The sequence below is a fragment of the Lagenorhynchus albirostris genome, chromosome 11 (genome assembly GCF_949774975.1).
Source record: "Lagenorhynchus albirostris chromosome 11, mLagAlb1.1, whole genome shotgun sequence".
In the NCBI taxonomy this organism is placed as follows: domain Eukaryota; kingdom Metazoa; phylum Chordata; class Mammalia; order Artiodactyla; family Delphinidae; genus Lagenorhynchus; species Lagenorhynchus albirostris.
Genome location: NC_083105.1, coordinates 49,000,863 through 49,010,753, shown reverse-complemented (window position 1 = coordinate 49,010,753; position 9,891 = coordinate 49,000,863).

Genomic DNA, 9,891 nt, shown 5'->3' with positions numbered 1-9,891 from the left:
TTCAAATTTGCATCTCTCCCATTTATGCTGATGACTTCCAAATTTGTATCTCCAGCCCAGGCCTCTTTTCCTCTCACTTGAGACTAGCATTTCCCATGAGGAAGACCACTTACTTGGTCTTAACCACTTGGGTACCTCACAGGACGTATTTAAATTAGTATGCCTGCAGTGGTTTTGAAAAATAACCACACATTTCTGATAGTCCTTCTTTCTCTCACTGAGTGTGAGCTGGACTTAGTGACTTGCTTCTAATGAATAGAATATGGTAGAAGTGATGGTGTGTGTGGCTTCTGAGACCAGATGAAAAAGGCATGTAGCTTCTCTCTCTCTTAGAGTCTTCACTCTGGGAGACCAGCTGAATACCCTACAAACACTCAAGAAGCCCTATGGAAAGGTCCATGTGGTGAGGAACTGAGGCCTCTTGCTTACAGTTGGTGAGGAATTGAGGCCATGAGAGTAAAAGTGGGTCCTTCTGTCCCAGTCAGGCCTCAGAAGACTGCGATCCTAGGTGATGTCTGGATGGCAACCTCATGAGAGCCCCTGAGCTAGAACCACACAGCCTGATGGGCTGATGTTTCAGAATACCTGCCTTACAGAATATACAGAGAATACATATAGTATGTATACTTGCTGTTTTAGGTTGCTGAGTTTTATGGTAATTCGTTATGTGTTAAAATCTCCAACTGTGATTTGTGGATTTGCCTGTTTCTCCTTTAAGTTGTCAATTTTTTGCTTCATGTATTTTGAATTCTTCACTTTATCTTTTTTCTTAACAGTTTCTAAAGCATGCCATGGTGTGTCCTGCCTTAGGGCCTTTGCACCTGCCAGTCTCAGATCACAATGCTCCACTCGGGCTCTTCTTTTTCGTGGCTGGCTTTTTCTTCTCCATCAGGGTCAGTCCACTTGTCATCTTCCCAGAGATGACTTCCCCAATCACTTGTATCTAAAATAGACACCCTCCCCTCCACAATCACTCTCTCTCCAGTTATTCTGCCTATGTTCTTCATGGCAATGATCATAATCTGTAACTGGGTTGTCAGTTCATTTACTTGCTTCTCTTATTGTCTTGGGTCCCTCACTAGAATGTAAGCTTCCTAAGAATAGGGCGCCAGTCTATCTTACTTAACCTCCCCATCTCCAGAGTCTGGTAAAGCCCCTACGATATAAAAGAAGCTTCATATGTCTTTGGTGGGTGAAGAGAATGATACAGAACGAAGAACATGAGATGGAGTTCTCTCTTCTTGGAGCAATCATCATGGGATTTCCATAACTGTTTCACTGTGGAATGTAGCAAAGAACAGAACTGAGTCCTAGAAGCTGGTATGGCTCCGCCTGGATGACTTAGCATTGGAGTATTTGTTCTCTGCTATACTTTATATAGTATTTAATGCACTTCTGTGGAAATTTGAGTTGTGTGTGTGTGTGTGTTAAAATAGATAACACATCTTCACTCAACTGTAGAACAAGCCCCAGCAGGGGCACTGGCATAAATGTAACTTCAACTCAGAGGGATAGAGCGAGAAGCGAGTCCTCATTTAGAGGGAAACCCACTAATTTTGTATAACCAGATCTTTCAAGGAACCTCTAAGCTTCTTGCTTAGGAAACCAGATTTCAGACATACGATCTTGTTTCCTAGTTCCTCGTGCACATACATAAAAGTTGCTTATGTGTAATTCAGGTACGGGATGCTGGGTACACTATAGATTGCCAAAATGCACTGATTTGATTTTCTGTTGGCCTCAAAGTGTCAGTGTGACCCAAGATCCCAGGACTTACGCAACAAGAAAAACAGAGACTAGCCTTTGGTAATTCTTTGGCTCAGACATAGATCGATAATGCCTGGGGAAAGGAGTCTTATTTTTTTCTAAAATATTAATCAATTGTCCTTCATTAAAATATATTGATCTAATGAAAAATAGAAATTGATCTTTATCCAAACTTTTCTGTGCATGAATCTTTTGACAACCATGAAAATTTAAAAAAAAAATCAATTTATGTGTAAGTAAAAAGCATGATAAGAAATTAACATTAATGAAAATTGAAAAGTATAATCCTATGGACCAAGTTTCATTGAGGATGTTTCTTTGTAGCCTTCGGTTTAACAAAGTTTTCAAGCTCCTCTGCTTAGAGGTAAAAGAAGTTTTCAGTTTCCTGTCTATTATACAAAAGGATGTCCTAAATCCTCTGATCTTCCCCAGGACACGACCCCACCCAAGTCTCCAGGGAAAGGCCTTTGTCTTAGATTGCAGGCCTTCCCTTCTGCAGTTTCCCTCTGACCTCACCTTGAGACAACTCCTTCCTCTCCCTCAGGCTTTCTGTGTGTTCTTGCTTCCTTCCTCTCCCTCCCCTGATCCTCCTCAGTCAGACCTGCCCTTGAATAAACATAGGCATCCTGAAGTATTATTGATTGATTTTAGTTACTATGTTGTTTTTAGATATTTAGTAGTTGATCAGAGAATAATTCCTCTTTGTGGTTAAAGTCATCGAAACAAAATTCGACTTGTGAAGTTTTATCCATCAACCCTCTCACAAGAGTTTCCCTGAACGCATGGCTTGTAGGAACTACAGTACATTGGCTTTGGAGCAAGCAGGCTTGGGTTGATCCTTCATTCTGCCAGCTAAGTGGCCCTATGTAGATCACAGCCTCACTGAACCTCAGCATTCTTTCCTTGTAAAATGGAAATTGAAATGTCTATTTCACAGGGTTGCTGAGAGGATTAGGTCAGATAATACATGGAGACCTTCTTGCAGAGATCCTGACACACACTGGGCATTCAGAACATGAATGTCTTTCTCCCCCACTTTTCCTTATAGGTACCAGCAGACATGGATCCGTGACATTTCTTAGGACCCCTGCTGAGCCTTCCATAATTACTTTGAGCTCCAAGGGGGTGGGGTGGGGGGCTGCTGAGCTGAAACAGACTGAGTTTTTCAGGAGGCAAGGGTCTGGGTGAACTGCTAGAATTGTGGTTGCCGAAGGACTTATTTTGAGAGACAAAGGGGATCCTATCAGCACTTAAGAATAAAAGAGCAGGGGCAGGTCCCACTGGATGCCTAAGACACAGTACTAAGTAACTAGATAGAAAGAAGGCTCAGGGATCCCATCAACAAGATTCATTGCAAATATTCTGTGTACTAGGCACTGGGCAGGAAAAGAATAAAACATACCCTTCATGAAGGCAACAGTCACAGCACTGCGGAATGTACTGTAACTGTGGGACAAACTCTTGAAGACAGAAGTATCCTAGAATTGAATAATCCAGATAACACAGTATTATAAGAGGGTGTCTCAGTCATCTGTTGGTGAATAACAAACTACCCCAAAGTTAATGACGGAAAACAATACGGTGTTACTATGCTCATTGATCCTGTGAGTCAGGAATTCAGAGAGGACACAGCGGGGATGGTTTGTCTCTGCCTCCTGATGCCTGGGGCCCCAGCTGGGAGGGCTGGAATGACTCCAGACAGCTGGGGCCAGCATCATCTGGAGGCTTCTTCATTAATATGTTTGGCACCTGGGCTGGGCTCAGCTGACCCTGAAGCACCTACATGTAGCCTTTCCATGTGACTTGAGCTTCTCACAATGTGAGTTTCAAGAGGGAACAAAATGAGAGTGGACATTCCAAAAGAACCAGGCAGAGTCAAATGGTTTTTATGACCTGCACGAGCAGATAACAGGGAGTGGCCCGTTAAGAAGCTGACAAACTGTTCAGTGTGGCTGGCCTTCCATTTATGGCTGGTGAAGTGTTGGAACAAGAGTCCAGGAAGTGTGGCAAGGCCAGATCAAGAGCGACTTCACAAGTCTCACTGGGAGTTGTACATTGCTTTGTAGATAATTAGAGAATTATCACTGGGAAATTTTGAATTTGAGAGTATTTTAGAAAGTCTATGATGGCAGCATAAAGGAAGGTTATTTGAAGGAAGTGGGACTGGATAAAGAAAGGCCATTTAAGCTACCATTGCAATAGTTAAAGGAGGAAGACCTTAACTAAGGCACTGACAGTGAGAGTTGATAGCTAGGGACTGCTTCAAGAATTACTAGGAGGTCGAATTAATAGGACATAGTGACTTCTAAAATGTGGTACCAGGGAGAGGAAGGAGCTAGGATGGCCTCCCAGGCTTCTGTTTTAGGTGCTGGCTGGATAGTAATGCTATTTAAAGACAATGAGAATCTCAGAGATGGAATAGTTTTGCAGAAAAGATGAGTTCAGTTTTGGATGCTTTGAGTTGGAAGCACTTAATGGGTCTCTCAATAGAAGACATCCAATAGACAGATTTATGAACCAGGAGCTCAAGAAAGACCTGGCCTAGAAAAATAGAGACCCGTCAGCCTATTGGTGGTGGTTGATACCATGAGATTCAGTCAAATTGTCTAGGAAGAATAGAAGAGGGAATAGATGGAACCTCCAGCATCTCCTACATTTTTTCAATGGACAAAGAAAAAGATGGTTTTAGAAAACATTGAGAAGTGTTTAGAACAGTGGGACAAGAATGCAAAGAGGCTGATATAATGACTGAAGTCAAAAGAAAGGACAAATTCAAGAAAGAAAACAGGGCCAGAAGCCTCAATGCTACAGAGAGGCCAAGTACAATAAAGTCTAATAAGCATCCTTTGCAGGTGTCAGGGCCACATCTACAGCTGAAGGAGTTAGTCCCTAGGGGAGGAAATGGTTAAAGTCATGGCAGGGACCCTGACTTCAGACAGACCTGTGATGAGTGCAAATTACCAGGACAGAGACTCAGGAGCAGGAACCAACAAAGACACCCAGCAAAACAAGTTAGTGGCAAAGATAAAGAGGGTCTCAGAGGCCAGGTGTGAGCTTATTTTTCAAACATATGCTCAAGGTTGGGGGTGAGTGAAGAGCAAAGGTGAATTGATGCCACGCCTCAGAATGGCTTAAACGTCTTTTTTTTTTCCGGGAACTAGAACAGGCCCAAACCTATAGGAGAAAGGCAAATGGAAAGCTTTTGGGGAGCCATCTTTTTTACTTAAAGTACTTCTTTGTATCTGAATTAGTCTGTGCAGTAAAAAGGGAAAAAATATTAAAAGAATATTGGTATCTCTCTCATAAGTGAAAGGATGAACAACCAAATCATAGGAAACACTGGTGTGCAGTAGAGAGAGCATCAAGAGAACTGCAACTGGGGAGTCAAACTCTACCGGCATCCTTCTCGATCGCCTTCTGAGTTGACTTCATTCTCCAGACATAGAGCACTCTCTCACCAGCAGCGCTCAAGTTTGATATCTCGTGGGTCTCCCTACTGGAGAGGACCAGTTATCAAAATGTCCCCAGGGACAGACTCTGATTGGGTCTGGTGGCCACCTGTGGATGAATCAAGGGTGACTAACAATCACATTTCTGGAATGGACAAAGTGGGGGAGGAGGACTTTCCAGGAGTTGGGGGAGGAGCTGGGTTGACAAACCAATTGATGCCCAGTCTACTTCACCTTCAAAGAGGATTTATTATTCGCAGAGGGCCTGGGCTTCCATTTGCTCTAGAGACTTATTAATAGGGTGACCAGATGTCCTAGTTTTGTCTGGGCAGTCCTTTGTTTTACACCTGTTGTCTTGATGCAATTATTAATAGCACCCTTTTCACTTTCAAAACTGTCTTGCTATGGAAGATAGATCAGTGGTCATCTTACATGTTGCTGTTGTGACTCTGAACTGGCCAGAGTACTGCAGGAAACAGTCTTTAAAGGGTGGTTAAAATGATAGATTGTGACCTCCTTTAGGATAGGTTATTCTTTATGGGGCACTGCAGTACTCAAGACATAATTGACACTCAGTAAATGTTGAATCAGGGAACAAATGTTATACAAAGCTTTCTCCTCCGAAGTATTCGTGAAGTCACTTTTTGAAACATTTTCCCAGTTCTGTGTAATACTATGTATAATAGAGCATATTAGGCTAATAGTGTGTATCCTAGAATCTCAGAACTTAAAGGAAATTTTGACTATTTAATCCAACCCCCTTCCAATTAGATGATAAACTCTGAGTACAGCACTTGTATTTATTTGTCTTGTTTAGTGGAGGCTGGATGCCCAGAAGCTGGCAAGTAATAGGCATTCAATAAACATTTGATTCTGTTCACAATCCTTGCTTTCCTTTGACCGTATTTCCACCATGAGTACCTCTGATGGTGCTTGAGCACCGCTGACGCTGGGAGACTCCTCATGCTTGAGGAAACAGCCCACTAGTCTCTGAGCAGCTTCTGCATTAGAAAATCCTCTTTTCCACAGTGAGCCGGAATCTGACTCCCTGTAGTTTTCATGTGTCCCTGGTTCTCTGTTCCTGAGGCCACCCCTTCTTCTACAGCACAATCTTGAGTCTGCCTTCTCCAGGTTAAACCACTGCGGTTCCCTTTTCACATCTGATCTGGCTTCCAGATCCTTTGCCATCCTGATCGCTCTCTTCTGGACACGTTCAGTTTGTCCAAAACCTCTAAGGCAGAGTTCAAGGATGTGTTTTGACCATGATTTTAAAAAGTGATAATCTCACTTCCCTCCTTCAAGAAAATTATGTTTCTATTAATATCAAGCTAAGATTGTTCAGACTATTTTTTACCAGTCACAGTACTGACTCATGTGTAGTTTCTCATTAATTATTTTTAATTAGGTACAGCTTCAGTATTTGAAGTCTCAATGGAAAGAGAAGCAGCAGTAGTTTTTTTTTTTAAACACATGTTTCTGCTAAGTCTCTTCCATCATTTATGAAGCAATCGGTTTATTGAATTGTGTTACAGCCTTGCATTTATTCCTGTTAAATGTCACAGTGTTGGAAGCAACATGCCTTATAAGACTCTAATGTTTTGGGGGTGATAACTTTGATATCCAGGATTTTGACTCTCCCATCTTGTTCTTATCCTCTTATCTAATGAGTGGAGGACACTTGAGAGAAAGTGGCAGTCACTGGATCCGAGCCTGGGTCCCTTAAAGAATAGTTTCACGGGCTTCCCTGGTGGCGCAGTGGTTGAGAGTCCGCCTGCCGATGCCCCGTCCGGGTTCGTGCCCCGGTCCGGGAGGATCCCACATGCCGCGGAGCGGCTGGGCCCGTGAGCCACGGCCGCTGAGCCTGCGCGTCCGGAGCCTGTGCTCCGCAACGGGAGAGGCCACAGCAGCGAGAGGCCCATGTAACGCAAAAAAAAAAAAAAAGAATAGTTTCACAGATCTAGTAGCCTGGAAGGCAACTAAGAAGTTACAAGAATGCACATCCCATGAGAAAGAAAGAATTTTGAGAAAATTGAGACTTCCACAGTGAATGAACTGCCTTCGGAGCTATTTCCTGGTTGCTGGTAGGTTTAGACAGACAGGATAACCATCTGTCCAGGATGTTTTACTGGGAATTTTTGCACTGGCTGGGACTTTAGACCAGATTATCTCTGAAGATATTTCCAGCTCAGATTCCACGGACAGTACACATTTACTATTAATAGCCTGTGGTGGATTTTTTTTTCTCATCCCATGGCTGAAGGCCATTTCATTTCATTCACTAAAGGTAGACTTTAAAAAATACGGACTAGTTATAATACAGTCCTCTATACGATAGTGTTCGGAAGATATATTTCTGGAAAATTTAAACCACTCTGTGTTTCAGATATGTTTCATTTCAAGTGAGGATTAAATTTTAACTGAGTAAGAGAAAGCGAAGGCTGAGTATTTATCTGTTGTTGGATACATGTTATTAACGAATGCTACCATAGGTATGTTGTATTTGTTGGTAAGTGTACAAACTCTCCTGCTTCTCATAGGATTTACTCATCTCTCCCTACACTCATCCATCAGTTCATCTATCCATCCATCTGGGTAAAGGTAAATTATGACACTGTTATATATTGAACAGAATATTGTAACCTTCTCAGATAGGTAGTAATTATACAATGAGCCTAGATAACTACAGCAAACCGAAGTCTAAGAAAATGCTTTGAGGCTAGAAGGAAAAAGGAAATAACAGTATCAGAGCCCCACTAAGGGAGGTGCCAGATTCTGGCCTGTTATTTCTTATGTGCTCTAATGCAAACCCTAGAACTTTTCCACAGGAGGTTGCATGCGATTAAATATAACTTCTAAGTGCCCTAGATTATTAGGGTGGTCCAGCTGTCTTTGAGATACTCAAATGGATTACTATGTTATCACTTTGAGAAAGGCATTCAAGAAATCTCAGACAGGTGGTGAATGAAGCAAGAGTAATATTTGAATGGAGAGAAAGCATAGATGGCTCTTTCCAAATCTTCTCACTGGGAGATCATATAGCAAAAGCATTTGGGTTTAGATATTTTTTCTTATTTTAAAAAAATTAGGTATATACCTTTCTTGTCCAGAGAATGCTAAACTTGAAAGCCGATGGATCATTTTGTGTAATTTTGAGTTAAATAATTCTCCATGCTGTAATTTTTTTTCTAGTTAGTTTGTGCCATTTTCTGCTTTCCCCCGTGTGGTCTTATTAGATCATTCCAGTTCAACATTGAGAAATGGACTCGGTCCACCAGAACCACTTCTTTTTTCACCAGAACCTCAGATGACCTTCAGAATGCTCGTCACTGTGAGGTGTGATGGAGAAGAATCTTAGTAGGACTCTTGTTCTTCTCTGTAAAAAAAAAAAAAATGTTACCTATGTTACGATGATGATCAAGGATTTATTAACATTTCATTTTTCTTAAGAAATACTTCCTTTTTATGATAGGCCACGAAAATTCAAGGATTTATTCTAGAATAATTTGGAGTTTCCTCTCTGTTAATGTTTTACTTCCCGAGGGCACAGATAATTAGTAACCTAAAACTCTCAGAAGAGGAATATCTTTTCCTTACCAGCGGCCACAATAATTTCAAAGTATAGTAGGTTAAACCACTTGGTGTTAGTCTGTATTCTAATTGTGCTTATGAGGTTTATGGGCTCCGGTTGGAATTAAAGTACAACGAATATAATGCATTTAATATATTAGCAGCCGTGCAGACCAGCAGCCACAAGTGACACTGATTTCTTTGTGTCCTAATACCCAATAGTATATTAGTACAACATAATTACCATACTCCAACTATGCTCTCTGTCTCCAGGGACCGTTCGAGCATTTCTCATAGTCCGTGGTAACAAAATAAAGGTACTGAGCGGTGTTTCCTCTAGGCTTGAATGCAATATTTTGTAAGCTGATTTTCATCCACATACACATTAAGGCTAAATCAGGGATATGGGGGACTTGAAATTCCACTTGAATCCCTAAATCGAGCATAAGGAATGAGGATTAATGTGCCTATGGTCTTTGCTCTGGGAAGTCCAAGGGACCCTGGTGGACAGCAGGGATGATTTCACCTTGGCAGTGACATCTGCTCAGAGCGTGGCTAGTTGGGAAGTTACAGGCTAGAGGAATTCAGCCTTATGTGGTTTCTTAAAGGAAGCCTACTTTCTTGAATAGAAAATAGTCTGTGGGTGTAAGCTCCCAAACGGTATGAGCCATGAGTGTTTAACTTACTGGAAAGGGTGAGACTTTTAGACCTAGTTGCGAATCAGCAAAGTCGAACAAAGCAAACCACCTTGGTCTTTTTGTCGCCTAGTTCTTCTCTAGCTAGAATTTCTGTAGCGTTTTGGAATGAGACATTATTTTTCTGCAGATGGGAACTGGCCTCTGCACAGCCTATAGTAGCCCCCTTGGCTCATCGATAACATCCCTCTGCTCTTGTGAGATTGGGTTCCTCAAGACTGCCCAAATGTAGTCGCCAATCTGCCCTTCTTACCCTGTTTTCCCACCACTCTCCTTCTCTTCGTCCTCACTCCTCATCCGGTAACATTTGGACATTGTCCAGCGTCAGGGATTTGGTTTCCCGGAGGATATGTTTACTCTTCCAGTGGGACAGGTACAACATTACAGCAGGCTTCTACTAGTTTTTGATCTTG